Here is a 26948-nt window from a genome sequence, read left to right as displayed (position 1 = left end):
CAAAAGCCAAACTATAGAAGCAATCCAACTGTCTGATGAGTGGGTAAAGATGTGGTATACATACACAGTGGAATATTATTCAACCATAAGAAACGATGAAATCTTACCATTTGCGACACCATTGATAGAGGTAGAGAGTACGATGCTCAGCAAAGTAAATCAGAGAAAGACAAATACTATATGATATAACTCACATATGGAATTTAAAAAACAAATAAGCAAAGGAAAAGAGAGACAAACCAAGAAACAGACTCTGAACAAACTAATGGTTACCAGAGGGGAAGTTGGTGGGATAATCCAAGAAATAGGAGATAGGGATTAACATACTTTACAACATACTCTATTACTTTATTATTACAACATTCTTTATTTAACATACTAAACAACATACTTAATTATGATGAAAAAATAAAATGATAACAAAGAAAAAAATTGCTAAATCACTATATTGTACACCTAAAACTAATAGAACACTGTATATTAACTATACTGGAATAAGAAAAAAGACTTTTTAAAAGTTCACTTACATTATCTATACTATAAGAGGTTTTGCCTTTTTTACTTTTTTTTATCTCTATGCAAATTACTGGAAAAAATTATAGGAACTATCCCCAACGCCAATCAGTGTTCTTTAATACAACAGTACAAATCATTACATATCAATATTTATAAGTATCAATATGTAAGCAGTATGTTTTACTGAAAAAAATCTATAGATGGGGTGTCTGTATGTTTACATTTGAATGTCATTTTAACATTTTCATGTTATAATAATATCAGTACTTACCACATACTAAAATGGTAACAATATGGGAAATGTTTTGTAAATTGTAAAGTACTGCTTTGAAAGTTAGATGGCTACCATATGGCTCTAGGTTTCACCTGATGGATAAATCTTTGTAATGTTAACATCCCCAGTTAAAGACAAGTGAATAAAAGACAAAATAACCTGCAGAAATAGATCAGATCTGAAAATCTGATGAATTTTCAACTGCACTAAGTAATAATAGATGCTGGCTTTAACTGGACAAGGATGAGAAGTTCCAGGCACATAACTAGAAGCTTTCCTTACATTCATCATATACACACTTTCAATTCTCACAAACAGTTTTGCCACCCTCCACTTAGCACGTACAAAAACCAACAAACCTTTGTCCCACTGCTAGAAGCCTGTAGTGACCAAGAGGATCAACTGTCTGAGAGGCACACATATTGGAAAAGTTCTGCCTAGGAAATTAGAGATTTCGCCATTTTACAGATGAGAACAACTGAGGATTAAGGCATTAACCAACTTATTCAAGATCTCATAACTGATAAAGTGGCAAAGCTGACACTGATAACCAAGAAGTCACCAAACCTAGATTTTAATTGCTATGCTCCAGTGCCTGGCAGTGGAAAAATTTATCAAAAACCTTCCCATTGATTAATGAAAAATTAAGGAACAACTCCTACAATTCCCAGACTTCCCTAAAATCATGCCCTTTGAGAAAGCAAGGCAATTTATGATATTTTCTATTATTTAACTTATAAAACAGTACTACTGGCACTTCCCCAGCTCAGAAATCAGGCCAAGTTTTAAGACATGGGATTTGCCCTGAAATATCCTGTGGGGTCCTTCTCTGCTGAATTCTCCCAAATCCTTGTTTCTCTTAGTAAAATGTTAACAGCTTTGCCCCATATGAATCTAGCAACAGAAAAAATATATATAACTGATATATTCTGCAACAATAAAATTCATATGCAAAAGCTAATGCAAAATTTTAATTAAATTAGGGGCAACTGAATGGGTGTTATTTATTCAAAAGTCTCCTTTAAGTTAATCAGATACTAAAGAACAGACCCCGAAAGAATCATAGAAATAGAATGTACCCTCAAGTTATATCACAAGGAGAAAAAAAAACCTCTCTCTGGATACAAAATTCAGGTTTATTTTATCTTAAATCAGACCAAGGGGATTTAGGTTGCTTTTTTAATCTACTTGTGCATAATGATCTCTCAGATTAATCATACTGTTTAATAGAATATTATTATTAATTAGACATGTCATTGCTTCAGGCAGAAAATTATTGGAAAGTATAAAGGCTTATATTCCAAAGGCTTATAAGAGAAAGATTTCCATTTCTCTCATCACACATCTCTTTCAGTTCCAATTCTCAGTGGAAATTCCTCAATGAATTCAGTCCTTGTAACACTAACATTTAGAAGTGTCTCCCATTTAAAAGATAGCTGAATGAGGGTTTGCCTTATAAGATATTTTGTTATTCATAAACCGATTACATTTTCTTAAAAGGGCATGTGGGTTCAGAAGAAAATCCATCAGTGTTGCCCAGATTTTTATCGCCATTCCATTACGGGTGTTAGAACTGGGGCATGGAGAAAAAACAATCACATCATTGATTTTATTCATCAGGATGCTATCCTAACAATGTTCTCATCTTCATCTGGTCATTGCTGCTTTTTCTTCATTCCCATAAGCCTAGAGTACGATATCTGTGCCACTTTAACCACACAGAAAAACTCTCAACCGTTCCCTGTTAGGCCAGGATTCCAGAAGGTTTTCTCAGATGCCCTTAGTAAACCTTTCTTTGGCTCCCACCCTAAGCCACTTGGAAAAAACTCCCAGAATCATGCCACTTTTCAGAGTTCCAGCATTAGATAAGGGCAGGCATCTTCAGTCCCCAAATTCTTCCTACCTATGATCTGGTCCGTTCATTCTCATCCTCTATCCTCCCCTTACTCTCTAGCCTCCTCACTCTGAGCATCTAAGCAAATGACTAAGCTTCCTATTACATAATGAAAAATAGAGACTTAGCAGAACCAAATTTCCTCAACTTCTGACATGTCTAACAATGAATTTTCCTAGCTGTACAATCTTCTCCTCACTGTATCCAGAATCTCATCAACATCATCTTTAGGAATCTCCCTCCATCAACTGCCTTACCTCCTCTGTGTCTTCATCCTGTCTCTTTTGACTCTTTCTTCTCCACTCAAATTATGTGGCTTATTGTTAAATATACCTGCAACATCAGCAACAAGAACTACAAACGAAACTCTCCCTTGACCCTTTTAACTCTCATCTTCCCTTCACAGCTAAGCTTCTTCAAAAAATTATGAAAAGAACATTATAGGCAAAGAGTATATGATAGACTTTGAGATGGAAAACATCATAACCCATAAGAAAGGTAAACAAACATCTGAGTGGGTGAAGAATCATGAGCAAGTGGTAGGAAGACAGAAAATAGCTAAGTAACCTGGGGATCCCTGGTGGCTCAGCAGTTTAGTGCCTGCCTTCAGCCCAGGGCATGGTCCTGGAGTCCTGGGATGGAGTCCCATGTCGGGCTCCCTGCATGGAGCCTGCTTCTACCTCTGCCTGTGTCTCTGCCTCTCTCTCTCTCTCTCTCTCTCTCTCCCTCTGTGTGTGTGTGTGTGTGTGTGTGTGTGTCTCTCATGAATAAATAAATAAAATCTTAAAAAAAAAAAAAGCTAAGTAACCCTGATCTTATGAGTCATGAAGGATTTTAGCCTACATCATGGATTTGAAGACTAAGACTGCATATATTACATACATGGTATATGTAAAAAATGTAGCTATTACTATTTTAAAATATATAACCCTGATTTTCTTCTAATTTCTTCTAATTCCCTAATTTCATTAGGGCACTTAATAGGCTATGACAGTGAGATATACAGAAGATATGTATAGCACAATCAACATGTACTACACATAAATACAAAAAAGAATGCAACTTGATCTGAAGCTCCTATTCTGACAAATAGAGGCTGTGTTTATACAGTGAGAAATTGGACTGCAAATTGTCAATTAAAGATAACTCCATCTCACAGGAAAACTTAATTCAAAAGCTGATCCTAGAGGCACCTGGGTGGCTCAGTCAGTTGAGCACCTGACTTTGGCCCAAGTCATGATCTCAGGTCCTGGGATCAAGCCCCATGTCAGGCTCTGTGCTCAGCAGGGAGTCTTTTTCTCTCTCCTCCCTCCCTCTGCTCCTGCTCTCTCACTGTAAGTAAATAAATAAAATCTTTTTTTAAAAAAAGTGATCCTGGACTGAATCCTAGAATGGAAAATAAAATGCTAAAAAGGACACCACTGGGAGAAATAAATGATGAAATTGAAATACGCACAGTAGAATACACAGAAGGAGTGCATCTATATTAAACTTCCCAATTTTGATAGAATTATGTCAGATATCCTTGTTCTTGAAAAATATACATAGAAAGACTGAGGTATAAAGAGGCATAGTTTGTAAAGCACACTCTCAAGTGATTCAGAAAACTGTTATCTAATATTGATAATTAGGTAACCTAATAAAACTTCTGTAAAGAAAGACAAAAAATGCTAAAGTATAAGCAGTAAATTGGTGTTTCTAAGTACACAGTATAGATGAATTCTTTGTACTATTTTTACAACATTTGGGGTTCAACAGCCAGACTTTGACTTGTCCTCTGGGCCCTCACTGCCCTGTAGCCTCCACAGGGATGCCTCCTTTTCCCTCCTGGCCCTACTCAAGTGGCTCTTGCTGAAGTCTTCAAGTCTTCCACAAGCTGGTGGAACTTGTGGTCTGTCCTGGCACTAGTGGCACCCATTGGGTTTCCCCATCTTTTCAGACTTGGCCTCATCTCAGACCTTGGTTCTTGTCTCTTGATAATACAAAAGAAGCTTTTGGGAGAAAAAATCCCTTTTCTCTCTTGACAAAGCCTGACAAGACTACAGCCTCACTCCAAATTCCCCAAAAACTTAATTTGAAGATCATAGCTGAGCCTTGAGTTGGTGGTTCTAATGTGAAACCTGTACTTCAAAGAAAAGGGGACAACCCATGCCATCCTGGTTTCCCTAACAAAATATTTTCTTAAGGATAATTCTTACCTATAGTATATCCATTTAAACAATTTAACTGCTCACAACTTTTATTTTCTACTTCCCTAGGTAGGAAAACCACAGTTAACACCGAGTATAAAACCCTGAAGATTTTGATAGTCACTGACTACAATTAAAAATGGTTATACTAAATATAAAATACAATGCTTAGGAAAAGAAACGGGTAAATTTTATATAGAGGGATTTTTGCAACTCTTTGATAAACTAAAAAATATGGCAATTCTTTATATACTTATAAAACCATAGCTAAAATTGCACCAAAGCAAAGCATAAAAAAACCATAGAGTCTTGGGATACCTAGCAGGTTCAATTGGTGGACCATGCAACTCCTGATCTTGAAGTCATGAGTTCAAGCCCGACTGTGGGTGCAGAGATTATGTTAAAAAAAATTGTACGGTTTTACAATGGGCCCTCCCTGCCTCATCTCGCAGACTCAATAATGGGATCAAGATGAAAATAATCAGGGTTGCCTGGGTAGATCAATCAGTTTAAGCGTCTGCCTTTGGCTCAGGTCATGATCCCAGAGTCCTGGGATCGAGACCACATTAGGCTCCCTGCCTAGCAAAGAATCTGCCTTTCCATCTGCCTCTCCCCCTGCTCATGCTCTCCCTCACTCTCACGCTCTCACTCTCAAATAAATAAAATCTTTTTTGAAAAAAGATGAAAATAATCATTTTCTGTATATATTAAGTAACCATGATGGTTGCAGATGTGTATGGAAATTCTCTAGAGGGTTCAACAATGATCCATAAATAGAAAGAATTTAAGGTGGTAAAATTACAAAGATACAAATAACAATGCTTGCCTATACTGGAACCATCTCCAACTTTCTCAGAGTGATGAGATATTTGTAAAGTTCTAATTTGTTTGGGTCCTGATTGGCTATGAAGCTACAAAAGGAACCTGGACAGTGGGAACCAGGGAAGCAGGAAGAGGACATCTCTTCAACACGCATAGGGTCTCTCACACCTCTGTACTCCCTCTTCTGATGATCATATACAGACCAGGATGTATTTTTTTAAGTGCCATTTTATGTTTACAAACCTCAGAGGCAAAGAGAAAACTAAGAAGGATTTAAAATCTTGCTAGTTTAGAATAACAAATTTTGGAATCATTGATTTCCCTGAAAAACAAAAACAAAAGGACCTTGCTTGATTTGTGTTAAGTATGCCATTAACATTGCTAGAAGGGGATTTATCCGTGTACAGGCTATAGAGGACTCTAGAAAAATGGAGTTAATGAAAGTATAAACTTTTACTTGTACTCCTTATTTACTTGAAACATTCCACAGCCTCTCTCTATATCCTACTTGTATGTGTAATTTTATTTAAATTTATTGAACATTTTTCTTATCAATAAAAGTAAGACCTGGATAATCTTACAGAGCAAATAAAAATTCTCTTCCTCTAAAACTAATGCCCAATATAAAGCAGTGCAACATTTTTTCATAAAGAACAAATTGTGAAAGTTTTTATTTTAAAAAACTTTTTATTATACTTTTGAGTGACTAGGAATAAAGGGCTAAAAGGAAAATTTTTTGGAGTTTTTAACATTATAATTCATCATGACTCAACAAATATATATTAAATCTATATTATACAAGAATAAGTATCTTAAATTACAAAGTAGACCCAAGCCTGTACCTTAATTAAACTTTACAGATCTACTCACATGTATTTTCTCATCTTTTTCTTTTACAAAAAAGCTCCCAGTTTTTGTACTCATACTATACCTGATCACAAGGTAACCGAAAGCACATTTGCTTTAATAACTTTTACACATTCATAAATATTTTTAAACCCCATAAATGTTTAACATTAGTATAGCATATCAAAGTACTGTTCTTTTTTCTGTAAATAAATCATTTCTAATCTAAAGAATTGAGGACTGGGGAGAGGTACACAAAGTTACAAAAATCCTTCTGGCCAGTGAATCAAAGGACATTCCCAGACATTCACTTCTCTTTCCAAATATGAAAAACATATTAAATGTATGTCTTATAATAAGATGTTTTCCTCATGCTTCCTTTGGGTAGTCTGCTTCGTACATTCTTCATCACATTGTACTATGGGATTGTTTCTCAATTTTGTCATTTTCCTCTCTACAAAAGATTGCCTGCTGGAAGGAAACCAGAACTGCTATGATATCCCTCTTCAATCAAGACTTACCTTGTTAAGTTCAGGCAAAAATTAGTTATAATCTAGAAGTGAGAAAAAATATATAAATTACACATATATATGCATGTATGCACCCATTATACTACTTCTAAAGAAAAACAGCTAACCCCCACTGTGTGTTTCGAAAAGAAGACAAGCTATGAAAATCAGACATAAGACATTCAACAGGATTGAAATGAACTGCTAAGACTGATAAATATTTTAGTTTTTCCCCCTAAACTCATGTCATCCACCTGTATTTACAATTAGGAGTGGAACGAGAGATTTTTCAAGCAAACCTTTCCTAACACTGCAAACGGCCATGGTACTTAAAGGAAGGGGTGCCAAATGACTTGTGTGTTTCTGAACAGCCATATCGCAAAAAAATAGTGCATGTGAGTGGCCATGTTGCTTATACTTGTGGCATGCAAATAGTGATACTAGTTACACTTGCATCTCACAAGTAAATCAAGCTCCCATTTACTCCTATGCCATCTTTCTCACGTCTTTTTGCCGTGTCTATCACCAAGCTATGCCAACCAATGAGGTCTGTAGCCGTCGATATTTTTTCTATATAAACATCCTCTTTTTGAATCAATCTTTTGCCACCTGCATGGCTCCACTTCACTTCCTTTTTGTCCTCTATTTCTAGAGAACAACTGCCACTGAAAACATGGTACTGAAGGAATCATTTGGTTCTATGTGCACATTTTAATTTCATGCCCTACAGGGGAGAGTCGTTATCAGCCTTAAACAAAAATTGACTCTTTAATGCTTTACTGTTTTACACAGTTTATCTTTAAAACAGTAGGGGAGGGAGTATAGGAGAGGGAGTATAGGGGCAACCCTCAAATCTGAATTTTTCAAGTATTTCCCCAACTGTATTTTTATGAAAATAAATTGAATTTGTCAGAGGTCTCCTTCACAATATAGCCTGTTGTTATCTCAATGCAGTGAGACCTACAGTGTTAAGCCAACCCTGTTACGATCTCAAGAGAAAAACATTCAGTTACTGATAACACAGATTTGGGTGACTTTTATAGCATGGTGTGTAATTTAAAGCTTGCATAACAAAAAGTACAAAAGCAGTATGGGGGGAGGGGAGAGCCAGTGGGAAGCAGTGAAGAATTAAACTTATTATCAGGAGAATATACGAATATGTATGGATGATTAGGACTGATCTTACCTATTACATGATTGTTTTCCTTTGACACAGGTTTTATTTTGTCATTAACACAAACAGTACTGAAACACTGGTCTTTTCCTTTCTCCTATACATGTATTAAAGGTCCACAATCATGAGTAAATAAAACGAGCTGGCTTGGTCACTGGTAACAGTAACTTCACAACACTTAATCCAGTAATTAAAACCTGTGATAACCTAGAGGAAAAAGGGATAAACACAGCTGAAGAGTAAGCTCCCAGAAGGTAAGAGAAACATAAAAAAATCATCCACTCATGGAAGTTTTTTAAACTGGAAAATTTTTTTATATTTTAAAAAGTGTACACAGAAGATCAAATATAACACTTCTTCCTATGAAGACTTTCATGAAAAATTAAATTTACAGCCCAGACTTTCCTGCCCCCTTGTGGAGAAATACAGAGTTCTCTATCAACATAAATATGATGGTTTTTTAAAAACCTGTAGCTAGGTTTTTCCATGGTATATGTTATTTACTGGCTTGGTTGGATTCTCTGATGTACAAAAAGCTTTACTAGTGGTTAAATATGATACCAAAATAAACAAAATCTAAGCAACAAAAGAGAGCTCAATCAGGTGTTAGACTGTAATAAAACATCTAATTTGGGACAAAGTAAAAAACTGCAATGATTAGTTTTTAACATTTAGATATATAAATAAATGTTTTATTTAAGTTGAAAAAGAGAGCAGCTTTCAAAGCAGCCATCAAAAAGCTCTGACACTATTTCATCTCTTTACTCAGAGAATGGGTCATCATCAGCTCTCTGTGAGGAATGCCACTAAACACTGTCATCTGGGCAGGACCAGCCTTGCACACAGAACATATTAATCCCATTAGCAACTTCCGTAAAACCAGAATTCTCAAGTTGCTTAAGGTTGCTTTTAAAGAACTTTTTTTTCTAACTTGGTTTCAATAGACACAAGGAGACAGGGGCTAGAGGCTGTCAGCCCCACATTTAATGCCCACCCAGGTCCAACCAGTAGCCAAGTTAACATGGTGGTTTAAGCATAAATATCCTCTGGCCATGCGTAAGAAGATGCCAAAATTCATTGTATTTGTTGTATGTTCTATAGTTATCATGTGAGGGCACCTGAGTGGCTTAAGTCATTAGGCATCTGTCTTCAGCTCAGGTCGTGATCTCTGGGTCCTGGGATCAAGTCTCACATCCAGTTCTTTGCACATTGGAGGGTCTGCTTCTCTCTCTCCCTCTGCCCTTCTCTTTGCTTTGTACCCTCTCTCTCTCTAATAAATAAATAAATCTTTAAAAAAATAAAGTCATCATTTGGAAGGTGTTTCAGTAAAAATGAAAGGTTTTTAAAGTATTTTTATAAATTGGGGAAAGGAAAAATAATTCATTATAATAGATAAAATTATCATGGAAATGTGTCAAAATTTCTGAAAGGCAACATAATTTATCATAGATAGAACTTTTTCCCAAGTTACAGACCCTCAGATATTCACTGAGCATTCCCTAACCTGGTGCTAAGTATCAAGGCAACACAAAAGAAACATCAACCTTGATTCCCACCTTACAACACTAGATATTTCCTAAAGTACCAACCATGTAGAAGGGCTCAGTCTATTAGGGAAATGAGGTATATGCAGCAGTTGATCAACAAGGCCCCAAGAAGGCAAACCAGACAATAACAAATGGGCCAGAGAAGGGAGCTGAGCATCAGGGAATTCCTAAGGAATAAATAGGACCTAGAGAAATAGTGCCGATAGTGTAGAGGAAGAGAGAAACCTGCTCCATGCATCACAAACTAAGGATGGCTTACAGAAAGATGAAGTATGTTGGATTTAAAAACCTCCAAGTCATGGTACTCTAAGTAAAAGGTGTCTGTTGCAAAAAAGGGCTAGGCAGCTTGCACAGGTAGAATGGAACCAGAGAGCCAAATGCCTGAGTATGGATTTCATCAATGGGAAGCCATCATTGATGTTGAGGTAGGGTTTACGTATAACATTTCTGCAGATGACTGAAGTGAGTGCCTCCAGTTCCCTGAGAGTAGGGATGCTCAGGAAGAGACTCAGTCAGGCTGTTGCTAATGTGTTTCAGACTGAGCGAGAGGGTAGGCAATGAATCCACAAACTGGGTTGCTCAGCAGTTGAGTGTCTGCCTTCCGCTCAGCGCATGATCCTGGGATCCGGGATCGAGTCCCACATCGAGCTTCCTGTGGGGAGCCTGCTTCTCCTTCTGCCTGTGTCTCTGCCTCTCTCTCTTGCTCTGTGTGTGTGTGTGTGTGTCTCATGAATAAATAAATAATCTTTTAAAAATTTAATTAAGTAAGTACAGTGACTGGTTGACTCTAAGAAAAAACAAAACAAAAAAATGCCTGAGGTTTAAATTCCACGGGGATGGTAGAACATGGTACTGATGATAGAATCAAGAAATTGGGCAAATAGAAAATTCAAGTATTTTATATTCACTGCCATCTTGCAGGTAAGCTTTCAATGTTATCTAAGAGTGGCAATTTTCCCCCCAACTTTTGTTTAATCAACTTAAAGTTTTATCATAATTTGTTTTTTTTTTCAAGTTTTTCAATCAGCCTGCGGAGAAAAGGGAACCCTCTTACACTGTTGGTGGGAATGTGAACTGGTGCAGCCACTCTGGAAAACTGTGTGGAGGTTCCTCAAACAGTTAAAAATATACCTGCCCTACGACCCAGCAATTGCACTGTTGGGGATTTACCCCAAAGATACAAATGCAATGAAACGCCGGGACACCTGCACCCCGATGTTTCTAGCAGCAATGGCCACTATAGCCAAACTGTGGAAGGAGCCTCGGTGTCCAACGAAAGATGAATGGATAAAGAAGATGTGGTTTATGTATACAATGGAATATTACTCAGCTATTAGAAATGACAAATACCCACCATTTGCTTCAACGTGGATGGAACTGGAGGGTATTATGCTGAGTGAAGTAAGTCAGTCGGAGAAGGACAAACATTATATGTTCTCATTCATTTGGGGAATATAAATAATAGTGAAAGGGAAAATAAGGGAAGGGAGAAGAAATGGGTGGGAAATATCAGAAAGGGAGACAGAACGTAAAGACTGCTAACTCTGGGAAACGAACTAGGGGTGGTAGAAGGGGAGGAGGGCGGGGGGTGGGAGTGAATGGGTGACGGGCACTGGGTGTTATTCTGTATGTTAGTAAATTGAACACCAATTAAAAAAAAAAAAAAAAGTTTTTCAATCAGCCTTAAAAAAAGATTCCTTAGAGTTACAATCTTTGTTTCTATACACAAAATTTGAAAGTTTTGGGTGTCCTCAAAGTTGATCATCTATCATAATTAAATACCCACAAAATCACATTAACAATAATGCCAGTCATTTCCCAATACATCTTCATTTAAGCATTTATTGATAACCTCATTAATGCCCAGCACCATACTAAGTACTACTAGGAATTGAAAAATAAGGAGATCAGTCCCTAATCCGAAGCAATTTTTCTTCTATAACAGGAATAAGTACATAAACCATAAAATAAGGCAGAACATGATCAATGTTATCTTAAAGGGAATATGAATCAAAGAAAATCAGAGCAAATATACCATTTCAACTGGAAATCAGGCAGGAATATGTTCCAGATCAGGAAAATCAGAGAGCATGAATTTGATGATCTCCCCCAAACCTATATGCAAGATTCTCTGTGCCAATGAAGGAAAGCATACTGTAGGTTGAGGGAAAACTTGTTTTTTGTTTGTTGTGTTCTGTTTTAAGACAAGAAAGTAGGAAACCAAGAATTCTATTCAGGGTTCAAAACACTGTAGATTAATCATGAGAGATGAAACTGGAAAGGCAGGCAATGACCTTTACTGCAGTGTACTTTGATTGGCAGGTAAATGATTCCTACCTAATTCCACAGGCAAGGACAGCCACTCCAGATTTCAAATGGAATTTTGGTATGATGGGATAGGACCTGTCAATAGCTCAGGAAATTCATGTTCTTTAGTACATTTAATCTGGCAATAATGTACTTGGGACAGGGGAAACAAACAAACGAGAAAAATGATTGCAATAGGTAAGGGGTAACAGAAAAACCATCATTGAAAGTAATCACTGTTAGAGTCTTAGAACAATAATGAAAAAAAAATGAACTGGATAATCTACTGCCATGTTTCTACCAAATGCCTCCTACAATCTAGCAAATATGAGTGATGACCAGCAGAATTCCAGGAGCATTTAAATAAGTAGACACAAGCAGGATGCCTCCAGGCTACAGTTTCTCATTGGAATTCCCAATACCCAGGCTAATCTTCCAACAAAGCTGCCAAAATAAATGGATCTAACTTTATAGCAGAGTTCAAAATTGAGCTGGTGAGGCCAATCCATGAACATTTTAGTGAACTTTCAGTAGTGACTATCTCAGCCCAAACATTTTCTTTATTATCGTATTTTTTCTAAAAGAATATAAATCCTGTATATTGGTTAGAATACTACCCTTTCATGCTATTTGTCATTCTTCTCTCTTTGCAGCATTAAACCCAAACTGTGTGAGTGATCTACTTATTCCTGGTTACCCCCATGGCGGAGGCTACCCGTTTGATTCTTAATTATAACCTCGAACCAGACTCTTGCAATCATTATTAGACTCATGGGACAGTATCGATCTACAAACCCACAGTTAGTTTTTTAAATGTAAATTTGCTGAATTATATACAGATAAAATCTCATCACAATGAACTGAACTGCAATAAAAAGATTTGGGCAAAGATCTGTATCTCAAGAAAGGGATGTTTTACCAATGCCATGATTTCCACAACTATGAAATTATTGCTAATCCTTAACATGAAACAATCCTTTCTTTTAAAAGTGGTCTATCTCCTCCCAGTAGAAAGGAAAAGAACATTTTCTTTTGGTCTTTTATTCTTCATTAGGAAATTACCCTTAAAAAATATATATTTCTAAATAAATAAAAAATTTTTTTAAAAAAAGGGATCTCTGGGTGGAGCAGCAGTTTGGCGCCTGCCTTTGGCCCAGGGCGCGATCCTGGAGACCCGGGATCGAATCCCACGTCGGGCTCCCGGTGCATGGAACCTGCTTCTCCCTCTGCCTATGTCTCTGCCTCTCTCTCTCTCTCTCTGTGTGACTATCATAAATAAATAAAAATTTAAATATATATATATTTCTATGAAATTGAGGTAGAAATTTCAGATCAGTTAAAATTAAAGAATCAGTCATTCATTTTTCCCCTATGAAATTAGCAAATATGTGTAATTTTTAGTGATAATTACTGGCTTTAGGAAAGGTGTGGAAGTATGAACTGGTACATACTTTCTGGAGAGTCAGTTGATAATAAAGCCTAAATTGTTAAAATGTGTATCCTATTTAATTAAACAACTACAGATCTAGAAATTCATCCCAAGAATAAAGAAATAATACACGTAAAAATTTAGCTTCCAGGATGTTCACTATAATGCCATTTGTAATAACATAAAATTGAATACTACCTAAATATCAAAAATATCTAATCATTATATCCATATAATACCAGGCAATTATTGAAAATGATGCCATCATAACAATTACTGAAATCCAGGTTATAAAACAGTACAGGAGGACTCTACTTTTGTAAAATGTACATATTTTAAAACACTGAATAAAACTATAAAAAACTGAAATCATAGTGGTGGTTTTCCCTGGTGGTAGATTCATAGGTTTGTTTTGTTTTGTTTTGTTTTTAATTTTATATATATGTCCATTACTTCTAAATGCTCTTTAATGAAAAATTATTTTAATGGTAAGAAGGAAAGTACAAAAAACTACCCCTCAGCTGCCTTTTCCTCATATATCCTACCCTTACAAATAAACCCACCTAAAGACTCATGCCACCAAAAAAACCCAAAATACAAAAACAAACACAGCACAACAGAAAAGTAATCCAGTGCTACTTTCTAATTTCTCCTGCTAAATTCAGAGTACTAATTTTCATTGCTTATTCACCAAAGTCTATCTTTATAGTTTCTATTGATTAGCGTCATAATCTCTATACATGTACTATTTATGACAAATCCTAATACAGACACATACACACAAAGTAACTTGGATTGCTCATGTTTACTAAATGGAAGTGACTTAATATCTGCTTGTCAAATCTGGATAGATATGTCACTAATGAGCAAAAACAATGGTCATAATTTCATAAATTTTACTTGTCACATGAGAAATACCAAAAAATTATTTGAGACTATGAGTTTTTCTTTTAGACTTTAACCTAAAGAGCTCATCCTAATGATGCCCCTGGTGGCAGGTAACATTTAATTTTTCTCTGTGTCATTGAAAAAGAATTAGATGTAAAACTCAGGTAAGAGATTAATATTTCACACCCTGAGGCTAAATACTTCAACATGAATATTCATAAAGGCCTATTCTGAGTGAAATCTCATGTGAGTGTAGCTTTCAAATGCTTGAATATTTTACATAGTTCAGAGTCTGGGCATTCCATAGAGAAAGACAAGAATTTCACTAACTATCAGGCTATTAATTACAGGTCTAAATTTGCAACTATGACAAAATGCTTTTCTTATCGACACACACACCATATTCCTGTAGCCTCTTTCCCAAAGTCTGAACATGGCTTTCTTTTTCCTTGGTCTCTTCTTATTGGTGATGAAGGTTAAGTGTTGATGATCACTAGGATTAGAAAATCAGTTACTCCCTGGGGCTACAGATGCCTATGCGTCCTCTGTCAGTTCTAAAGGGATTGGTGGAGAGGGAATAGAAAGGCAATATGGGCAGGACCATCTTGACACTAGTTGTATTCACTTTACTGTAGCCCCCATCCCTATGGTAAAAGGTTCTAGATGAGTGTCCCATCTCATCCTCTAATGACAACACTGTTTTTGGTCCCTGGTAGTACTTTCCAATTTACAGAAAAGGAAAACAAAAGGAATTGCTCAAAGAACTCTTAAGCCTTGTGGCACAAAGCCTCAACTTAGATAGACATAAACTGAGGTAGGGAGATGGGAGGGTGGGGAGTAGAAATACCAAAGACAGAACTGAAGAGATAAAGATATAAAAGTAAAAATAATGAGCTGTCTGGCCAAACAACTACTGAGTTTACTAAGAAATCATACTATCTAATAAATGCCTTAGAGGAGTAAACCAAAGAGGAAGATCATTTAGTGTGGTATCTCAATCAATGAAGTAATAGAATAAAATTTAATCAACGTAAAATGTAGGCCTAGGCTAACACATCTAGGATTTTGTAGAATGTTTCCCAGAAGGAAAAGGTTTTTCCTTCTGAATGACAACAAAAAAATGGCAGTGCAAATCAGTTGATAATATTATTTATGGAATTATTCTGCCTTGAGTCTCATCGTCATACTATATGACCAAATACATCGACTATCTGAAGATGACTCCTACATTTAAAACCTGAGATGCTGTTTCCTCCCTTCTCACATCAGACAAGTAAGCACTCAATGCACAGCTGCCCTTCCATTTGTGTTCCCATCCCTCTGCCATCTCAACTACATAAAAATTCTGTGTCACCATACATGTAAGTGTTTAGGTAAATAAATTTCAGCAAGTGGCCGACAGTCAAGTGGCAAAGCTAACATGCCTCCTCTCAGGAAAGTTCCTTGAGCCCTGAGCTCCATCTGTTTCCTGCTAATTGTGATGTCCCCATGGTACATCCCACACAGAGCAGATAGCATTGTGGTTCTGGTATCATATAAGGACCTAGACACAGAATCATGAGGTAACTTAAAAACAGAGGAAAGCAGATCAAAGCACAGGACTAGGGTAAAGTAGAGGTTTACAATCATTCAGTGAACATTTACAATGTCTCTACTACAGGCCAAGTTCCAGAGGTGCAACACTGAGTATTCACCCATCATCAAATAAGAGATGATGTGAACATGTAAAGTGATTATGCTAGAATAAAAGTAAAAGCAAGGTCCAAGTGGAAGGTATAGCAGACAAAAAAAAAAAAAAAGCTAAGCAAAGCAAACAAACTAGAAACTAGTGTTTCAGTTTAACTGATTTTAAAGTACGTAACAATGAGAGACTCCTAACTCTGGGAAACGAACTAGGGTTGGTAGAAACGGAGGTAGGCGGGGGGCGGGGGTGACTGGGTGACAGGCACTGAGGGGGCACTTGATGGGATGAGCACTGGGTGTTATTCTATATGTTGGCAAATTGAACACCAATAAAAGATTAATTAAGTAAGTAAGTAAAATACGTAACAATTGAGAACTATAATCCAAGATAATCTGAACACAGAAAGTGAAAGGATGGGGAAAAGTGAGAAATACACTACTTCAAAAAAACAAAGAAAGAAAAGAAATATGCTACAATTCTTATTTTGTACATAAGTAATAAATATAGAATAATTTTAGGCACTGAAGGAAAATATAAATTAAAATGTTACTATTAAAAAACACTACAGAATTGAGCTGCCGGGCTGGTGCAGGTGGTGGAATGTGCAACTCTTGATCTCAGGATCATGAGTTTGAGTCTCCTGTTGGGTGTAGAGCCCACTTAAAAAAAAATAAAAATAAAAACACTATAGAATTTATATATAATCCCTAAAATATCATAAAAAGTGGAGCAGGAAAAAGTAAAAGAAAAAAGTTTAAAACTCTACAAAGGAAAAGGTAAAAATGAAACAAGGAAGCATGATAAATTGGGGGGAAAAGTTCAGGGGTGCCTGCGTAGCTCAGTTGGTTAAGTGTCTGCCTTCAGCTCAGGTCATGATCTCAGGATCCTGGGATCAAGCCCCACATTAGGCTCTCTGCTCAGTGAGAGAGAGCCTTCACCCTCTCCCTCTGCTCCTACTCCCCATTCATGCTTTCTCACTCTCAAGTAAACAAATAAAATCTTTTTTAAATAAAGTTAAGATGGCAATTAGAAGACTTGGGGCACCTGGGTGGCTCAGATCATAATCCCAGGGTCCTGGATAGAGCCAGCCCCAGGCTGGGCTCCCTGCCCAGTGGTGGAGTAGTGGGGGAGGTCTGCTTCTCCCTCTCTCTCTGCCCCTCCTCAGCCACTCATACACTCACTCTCTGGAATAAATAAATAAAATCTAAAAAAAAAAAGGCAGTTAGAAGACTAAATTTGTTTATAACTACACATATAAATAAGTTAAATGACTTCTGCTTTAAAAAATAGAAACTTTCAAGCCAGGTTAAAAATCCAGCTAGATCTAAATGAGATATACCTAAAATAAACTTTCATAAGCAGACTGGGAAAAAACAAAAATAAAAAGATACTCCAAGTGACTTAAGTAAGATAGAAGTATATTTCTTCTTCACATCATTCTCCCTGCCACAGAGCCTTCACATCTGTGGCAAAGTCTTTAGTTCTGCCTTGAGAGATTTTCCCCCAGATCTTGGCCCAACCTTCTTGTCATCCAAGACATGGATAAAATATGAATGACACTATCCTCACCCAGGAAGGCCTTTCTGACCACTAATTCTAAAATATACAATCATCTGTATTTTATTTTCTTCGTAAACTTTGTTGTTAATTTCTTGATTTTTTTTTAATCTTATCATACTGGAACATAAGCTCCATAAGAGGAAGGACCTTTACTGTCTTCCATCTCCTTTTGGAAGAGGAAGGAAGTTCTTAATAAGCCAGTTTCGCTCATTTTTTTTCTTTAGAAAACAGAAAAACCAGTATTCAATGATTTCTACTCTTTATTTCCTTTCTTCCACTTAGTTTTAACTCTCTTTTCCTAGTTAATATGTTGAAAAGTAGAAGTTTCTTGGTAAGGACTTTGGATTGAGACTTTTCTTTTATAATATAGGCATTTAGTAACATAAATTTCCTCTAGCACTACTTTGTCACAGCAACCCATTATTTTATGCTTTCATTTCCATTTAGTGAAAAATACTTTCTAAGCTTCCTTTGATTTCTTTGACAGATGGTTTTCTCAGAAGTATATTGTTTAATTTCTGAATATTTGAGGGTTTTTCACACTTGTTAGATTTCGACATTAATTCCAATGAAGTCAGAGAACATATTTTGTATAATTTATATCCTTTTAAATTTTAGACTTGTTTTATAGACCATAAAAATGGTCTATCTTGGTAAATATTTTATATTTACCAGAGAAAATATGTATTTTTTTTGTTGGGTAGAGTTTCCTATGAATGTCAACTAGGTAAAAGTCGGGTGAGGTTACCAAATCTTCTTTGTCCTTTCTTAGTTCTCCCCTTGTTCTATCAACGATTAAGAGAGGTGATGAAATCTCTATTTGTCTATTCTCCAGCATTTCTCTCAGTTTTTGCTTAATGTATGTTAAAGAGTTGTTACTAGGTATGTAAACACTTAGAATTGTTCTATCCTCTTGATTAATTGACCCCTTTATCATTTTATTTATGCAATAGTTCTTTACCCTTGGTAATCTTTTCTCAGAAAACTACTAATCATAATGATCAGGAGAAAAAGAGAGAAAATATAAATTATCAATATCAGGAATAAGAGTGATATCACTAGAGATCCTACAGAAAAGAAAAGAATAAAAAAATATAAACTTTAAGGCAATAAATTCAACAACCTTGATGGACAGATTTCTTGAAAGACACTAAAGCTCACTCAAAAAGAAACAAACCTTAATAACCTATTAAGTCTATTGAGAAATTGTATATGTAATTAAAATCTTTCCCATAAAGAACACTCCAGGCTGAGATAGTTTCAATGCTGAATTCTATCAAACACTTAAAGAAACACTATGAATTCTACACAAATTCTTCAGCAAACTGAAAAAAAAGGGATCTTTCCCAACACATTTTATGAGGCTAAAATTACCAATTCCAAAATCAGACAAAATCATGACAAGAAGACAGTATAAACCAACATTCTTCCTGAGCATAGATAGGAAAAAAATATTTAATATTATAACATATCAGATATAAAAATGCATAAAATGAGTAATATAGCATGACCAAATGGATTTTAAACAGGAATGCAAGGTTGGGTTAATATTCAGATATCAATTGATATAATTCACAATGTAACGAAATAAAAAAAGGCCTGTGATTATCTCAGTAGATGGGAGAAAAAGCATTTGACAAAACTTAAACTCCATTCTTGATAAAACCTCTCAGCAAACCAGTAATAGAAGAGAATTTTCCCAGCCTGATAAAGGACATGTAAACTTTTATTTGCCAGCACAGTTAATAGTAAAAGACAGAATACATTCTCCCTAAAACCAGGAACAAAATAAAGATGCCCAACCTCACTTCCTTTTTTTATTGAAGTTTGATTCACCAACATATAGAATAACACCCAGTGCTCATCCCATCAAGTGCCCTCCTCAGTGCCCATCACCCACTTACCCCATCCTCCTACCCACCTCCCCTTCCACTACCCTTTGTTTCCCAGAGTTAGAAGTCTCTCATGTTTTGTCACCCTCTCTAAATTTTCCCACTCATCTTCCCTCCTTTCCCTTATAATCCCTTTCACTATTTCTTATATTCCCCATATAAGTGAAACCATATGATGACTGTCCTTCTCCGATTGACTTACTTCACTAGGCATGATACCCTCCAGTTCCATCCACATTGGATATTTGTCCTTTCTAATGGCTGAGTAATATTCCATTGTGTGTGTGTGTGTGTGTGTGTGTGTGTATACACACCACATCTTTATTCATTTACCCATTCATCTGTTGAAGGACTTCAAAGGCTCCTTCCACAGTTTGGCTATTGTGGAAATTGCTGCTATCAACACTAGAGTGCAGGTGTCCCGGCATTTTACTGCATCTGTATCTCTGGGGTAAATATCCAGTAGTGCAGATGCTGGGTCATAGGGTAGCTCTATTTTTAACCCTTTGAGAAACCTCCAAACTGTTTTCCAGAGTGGCTTATGCCAGTTTGCATTCCCACCAGCAAGAGTGCAAGAGGGTTCCCCTTCTCTACATCCTCTCCAACATTTTTGTTTCCTGTCTTGTTAATTTTCACCATTCTCACTGGTGTAAGGTGGTATCTCATTTACCAACCTCACCACTTCTATTCAACATTATACTAATGGGTTTTAACCAGTGAATAAAGCAAGAAAAAGAAATAAAAGGCATCCAAATAGCAAAGTGTAAGTAAAACTGTACTCAGAGACAACACTGTCACTTACGTAGGATCCTACAGATTCTACTTAATAAAAGAAAAAAAGCAACTAGAACTAATAAGTATGTTTAATATGATCATAGGATTCAAATTCAATATATAAAAGTGAGTTGTATATCTATATGCTAACAAGGGAAAATACTGGAAAATGAAATCAACAATACCAATTACAGTAACATCAAAAAGTAACACATAAATTTTAAAAACAGGGATACGATTATAGAAGAGTACATTATGAGAAAAATCAAAGGCCTAAATAAGTGAAGTGATATACCAGAAGACTCAATATTAATAGGTCAATTATCCCCAAGTTCATCTATAGATTCAACACAATCCCAATGAAAATTCCAGCAAACATTTTGAAGAAATAATACAATGAAATATAATAATGAATCTTGTTAGTGCCCAGATTATGGTAATGAAATACTATTTCCTACCAAAAGAAAACAGTGCTCCTTGAAGAAATAATTGACTCTGAGTCTTTGGCCAGAAATAAATAAAATGAGCTTGAATGTTTTGTTATTCCACACAGCAGGAAAGCTATCAAAGATTACTAGTGTCCTGCCCTGCCAAAATGACTGAGGAGCCAATTTAAAGGGCCTCCCTGTGGTCAAACCTGGAAGAACTCAAGCCTCAGTAAGGATTGAAACCTATCAAGTATATTCTAATCCATGAATTTGTGACAATTTTTTAACCACCTTCAGAAAATAAGGATTCATAATCTTAAAAAAAGATAAACAACAAATGAATTGAAAATTTATTCTATTTTTTTCAAGATTTTATTTTTAAGTAATCTCTACAGCCAATATGGGGCTTGAATTCACAACCCAGAGATAGAGAGTCTCACCCTCTATCAACTGAGCCAGTCAGGCAAGCCATGCTACCTTTCTAATTTGAAACCAACAGAATGAGGTGAGGGGTGTAGTGTCTCTTAATACATGAAAGTGTCTCCTTAAAAATGTATATCCAACTAATTAGGAGAGAAAACAAACTGGAAGAGAAATACTAAATGCTAAACCAAAGGCAAAATAAATTGAAATGAACTAAAACAATAAATGATTTCAAAAAATCTATTAATATAACAAAGTATGGGGCCAGGATCCCAAAATATAGGGACAAGCTTTACAAAAAGAAACATCTTCTAAGACTGCTAGAAAAGTATGAAAGCAAAGTAATAAGGTCTGTGAAATATGTGCCACATATAGAATATGTAGTCTTACTGGGTAGTCTAATAATCCTTAAATTAGGAGAGCAACTCATACTCTAATAGAGACCATAAGTCATTTACAATGAGTATAAATAAAACAGATATAAGAGGGCAGGGCTTAGTGTATACTATTGTTGACATGTTAAGCAGTTAGAACATAAAGTGTATATGGAAGGAGGATGTGGGAGTCACAAGTGAGGTACCAGAGAAATAAAAGCCTGGGGACACCTGGGTAGCTCAGTCAGCTGAGCTAAGCATTTGCCTTCAGCTCAGGTCCCAGGGTTCTGGGATCAAGCCCTATGTCTGGCTCTGTTCAGCAAGGAGTCTGTTTGTCCCTCTCCCTTTGTCCCTCCCTCTACGTGTGCTCTCTCTCTCTCTAGTACTCTCTCACTCTCAAATAAATAAAATCTAAAACAGTAAAAGAGGGGATCCCTGGGTGGCTCAGCTGTTTAGCACCTGCTTTCGGCCCAGGGTGTGATCCTAGAGTCCCGGGATCAAGTCCCTGAGATCCGGGATCGAGTCCCACATTAGGCTCCCTGCATGGAGCCTGCTTTTCTCTCTGCCTGTGTCTCTGCCTCTCTCAATCTCTCTCTTTCTCTCTCTGTCTCTCTCTATGTCTCTCATGAATAAATAAAATTTTTTAAAATAATAAAAATAAATAAATGAAACAATAAAAGAAATGAAGGCCTGATAAACCACCCATGGTGAGATATCTGTACTAGACAAAAGCACTGAAGAAGGGAGCCTTGAGACAGATAATCACAACTTTACCAAATAGACTAGATGAAAGCAGGAAACTAGGACGATTGGAAATGCCAAGTAAGGAGCAGCAAAAAGCAAAATTGGTAGGCAGGATGGGCAGTGATAGAAATGGTAAGAAAAGAGAATGAGATGCCATTGTATTCATCCAACATTTGCCAAAAGCCTACCAACTATCTTCCTAGTCTCATGGATGAGTTCCTTAGAACAACAACAGCCAGTTGTTATCATCTGGGGCCACAACTCAGTGAAATGGAAGACACTGCAAACAAAGGGGAACTGGAAGAGTGACATGACATTAATGAGGGATTTTGATGTTAAAGGGATGTTCAAGGATATAAGATTGGTTTGGGTGTTTTTTGGTTTTTGGTTTTTTGTATTCTCAGTTTCTTTTAGCTCAAAAGGAGTAGCCATATTGTCAACTGTATGTTTGAATTCCATATCTATATTACTAATGATAAAGTAGCTTGCTATTTCTAACTGAAAGCTAGGGAGAATGAGGGTTATTAGTATATAGTTTTGCTACTGTTATATTTTAATATTATATTTTTAAGACCAAACAGAACAGGAAAAAAAAAACCCTTAGATGCTCCAACTTGTGATTCAGATCTTTGTGAAAGAGAAGTCCACTACCCCCACAAACATGCCTACTAAAGTCCATCATGTCATGAGAAAAACACATTAGAAAAATACGTGAGCATTTTATTAATCATCCAAGATTTTTTGAAAATGCAGTGACAGAGGTTGTAGTCACTTTCCTTTGAACATGTGCTGACTTCTGCTGTCTGATGTTCTCATTTGTCAGGTTTCTTAACGTTCCTCTTAATACAGTGTCTTTATTTAGCTCTCCCAAAGGAATATCAGCAATTTCTGGGAGCCGGAGGAAAACTTTGTCAATTCTGCATAATGACCAAAACAGAGTGATTGAATCACTTAATTGAAGCTCTGTAGTTTGTAATGTGATGCATATTAGGGCCTGCTCACTGTGAAAAGGAAACAGTGGGTGGGTGTTCAAGTAAACAGTAAGAACAGTGAACCAAGTCTTTTTGTCTTTGTTTGCTTTATTTCTCTGAAGCTTACACAATCCACAAGGGATTCCCTCCTCAACTCTGTAATAACGGAAGGGTGACGGGAGAAAAATAGGAAGGAAAAAAAGTGTAACTAAAACAGAAGCACATAAAAGCCTTGCACGTAGATAGAGTTTTATAATCCTATAATAATTTTTATTAGCTCACAAAACTGCCACCATTCCTGACTTCCTGTTACCTGTTGGTAACACAGCAAAGCTGCAGCTGAAGAAGGTACAGACTGCAGTTAGAGGATGTGCGGTGCCAATGCCTAAGTCAGATTTTCCCGTGTGGCTAGCGACTATCCTAACAGTCTACTAGTATGTCCTTATTTGACTGGTGTAGGAAATGTCCCAATGCTGTCTAAGCAATGTGGGTCAAGATCACAGCTTCAAGTCACCTACCCACCTAGACAGCTACCCTTGCTCTTGGCCTATGAAGAAATTACTGCGTCCTTTGGAAGAAGTGGGGGAGGGATGTGGGGAGGTGGTTTCTGACTCTGGATGCCATTCAACAATCCCTCCAAACCAAAAAGATTACACTTTATCATCTACTACAGCTTCAATCCATATTACTCAATACAATTTAAGAATCTAGCTAGGAGCAGTAATTGAAACTTAGAGGAGATATTTAATATAGTAGAAATTCTATTTAATTCAGAGTTGGTTGTTGACAGGTTAACTTTTTAAAAAATTCAATGGTTAAAGTACAATTTTTAAAACCTATAATAAACATTTTATTTCACCTTAAAATGTAAATACTCATCTAATAAAATTCGTTTAAGGATGGAAAACTATTTTTCAACGTAGCTCCTCCATGTTTACGTACCATATTGTTGACTACTTCCAGTTCAGGCTGTGATCCAATATACTGTAAAGGGGCATTTTTTTGGCCACAACATGAACAATTTTTGCCTCTGGATTTGCTTTTATCTTTTCCTTCATGTTCAGCTCCATCTTTTGTTTTGGCATGTATGACTTTTTTTTTTTAATTACTTAATGAGAGACACAGAGAGAGGCAGAGACAAAGGCAGAGGGAGAAGCAGGCTCCCAGCGGGCAGCCCAATGTGGGACTGGATCCCAGGACCCCAGGATCATGACCTGAGCCAAAGGCAGACCCTCAATCACTGAGCAAACCCAGATGTACGTATAATTTCTACATCATTCACGATTTCACTTTCCAACAAATGGTCATGCTTAATCTTCTGTTGTATACAATCTTACTTTAAAAAAAAATCACTAGAACCCTTGGTTTGTTTGAAATGAACTAATAAACCAGATCCTCTGTTCTTGAACACTTGGATTTTCTGCGGGAGTTGTCAAGTTCAACCCAATTTCCTGAGATGCAGTGTAAGCTGAACTGGGAACTATTCTACTCCAATATTCTAAGTACTATCTAATATGTTGTTGACTCTTAATTTTATTGTCACTACATTTTTACCTTCAAGTGTTTTCAAAATAAAAGGTCAAAAATTTTCACTTGTCTTACTCTACATATATCTCAGAAATATTCAACCCACCACTGATTAGATCAATGATGTTACTGTATCTGCCAAGGAACAGTAAGATATTTCTATCCCCCACCTGGTCCTAAAAATTGGGATGTAAAGGACTGATAGCTAAACAAACATAGATTTTTTTTTTCAGGCACAGTTCATTGTTTTTTGTTGTTGTTGTTTTTGTTTTTTGTTTTTTAATATACAACTTCATAAAAAACAGACTCTTTGTCCAGAGTTCAGTCACATCTTATTTTGTGAGTTGTAGTAAGCCAGTAAAGACAAATAATTCATACTTCCAAATGCTCTAGGATTTGCTGGTCAATAACCTCAAGTGGTAATTTTTAAGCACCAGGCAAAAGCCATTGCTATATTGTTTCCTTCCATCTTGATGACACAGACTCTACTTTCAGGTCATTGTTTTTATAAGCAACACCTTCCACTTTGGGACAGTTTATCAATATTGTAAAATATTCATCTGCAAATTATTTTGATAAGTGATTCACTCACCTGTAGATTACTAATCAACAAGTCATTCAATTGATATTTTCTTCCTTCTACTGCCCACTAAGTGGACATCCTGATTTTTTCTCCACCATCCAAGCCATCTATTATTTGCTATAAAATATCAACAAGGGGGCATCTTAGTGGCTCAGTTAGGTCTGACTGGTCATAATCTCAGCATCCTGGGATGGACCCCACAGCCCAGCAGGCTCTGTGCTCATTGGGGAGTCTGCTTTTCCTTTTTCCTCTCCCCCCACAACTCCCCCTGCTAGTGTTCTCCCTTTTTCTCTCTTAAAGTTTCTTAAACTAAAATTTTAATTTAAAAAATAAATATTAACAGGACTTTCTTTCAGTGTAAGTCCACCTACTGGAGTAGAAAACTCTTTTCTTGCATGAGCTGCACTTAAAATACATCGTCTATGATTTCCAGTTTGCTCAAAGCATAGCAAGAATATAGACACTTTCTCATCAGTCTAAGAACAGGATGCTTTCAGAGTTATTATATATTCTAATGTTAAACATTTAATTGGAGAGTTGTGGGTTTTTCCCCACCAGGATACCTTTGAGTTTTCCGAAAGTATTAGATGTAATTTCGAAGAAAACTTTTATATACCCATAGTTCATAAATTTACAAAATATTTAACTACATTATATATAATATCAAATATAACTCCCATAGACTCGAGAACAGACTTGACTTATGCTAAGTATATAACCCAAATAATGAGAGCAGAAGTGCCTAAGAATGAAACTTACTAGGTTTAACCACTCATCGGGTGGTGAGCATTACTCAACATGTTTATGGAAGGAATTATTTCACTAGGATCAATTTTTAATACCTTAATTACTGTTAGTAACTAAACTGTTTCCTCAAATAGGATACTACCCCGAAAGTGAGCCACATGGCACCCTGAAATGACATTCTGGGGCCTAAATTAGTTTTTGGGAGCCAATTTCAAGAATTTGGAGACTAAGATACAATATCCAGGAGAACCCTGAAGTAAAACACTTATCCTGGAACTGGGCCAAGAGTGAGTTTTCAAAAGGAATGGGGTAGATCAAACATATGCATTACTTGGAATACTAGCTCCACAGCCAAAGTACTTTTGGCAAGGATGCCAGAGTTGAAATTACAACTTGAGGGAAAAATCCATACTTCATTTCTCTTGAAACATCTAGTCCTAAACTATGTAATCTTAGTATGTTAGTACACTAAAAGAACAAGTCTGAAAAGCTCCCATGCAAAGTTAGAAACTCAAAACCATATTTCTTCAGAAATTAGAGTTGCTTATACATAAATAGAAATGGGAGATACCCATCCTGCTCAGATTACTGCCTCACACTAAGTTAGCAGAGCCCTGGTATAGGCCACTCTATTTAGTACTTCATATGCATTATCTTGTTTCATCTGCATAACTACTTTACAAAGAAGGTTTTCTGGATGAGAAAATAACATTTGTCCAGGAGTACAGAGTTAGGAACAGGCTGAGATGGGGACTTGAGTACGAAAGTTATGATCTTCCTCTTGGCTAACCTGACCCTCCATCCTGCTCAAAACTTCCAGCATCACCAAGGAAATCTTAAATCACC

General features: G+C 36.4%; 1 long non-coding RNA gene across 4 annotated transcripts in view; it reads right to left on the bottom strand.

The window, feature by feature from the left end:
• LOC144308333 (uncharacterized) overlaps nt 1-26948 on the bottom strand; it is a 137228-nt gene that overhangs the window by 69074 nt on the left and 41206 nt on the right. For all 4 annotated transcript variants that reach the window (XR_013374821.1, XR_013374820.1, XR_013374823.1 and 1 more), the window contains 2 exons: nt 8237-8431; nt 7063-7094 (listed from right to left, as the gene is read on the bottom strand). This is a non-coding gene — a long non-coding RNA (uncharacterized LOC144308333). The remainder of the gene's footprint in view (nt 1-7062; nt 7095-8236; nt 8432-26948) is intronic.

This window comes from Canis aureus, chromosome 3 (genome assembly GCF_053574225.1).
Source record: "Canis aureus isolate CA01 chromosome 3, VMU_Caureus_v.1.0, whole genome shotgun sequence".
Lineage (NCBI taxonomy): Eukaryota > Metazoa > Chordata > Mammalia > Carnivora > Canidae > Canis > Canis aureus.
This window is presented reverse-complemented; position numbering and strand designations above follow the sequence as displayed.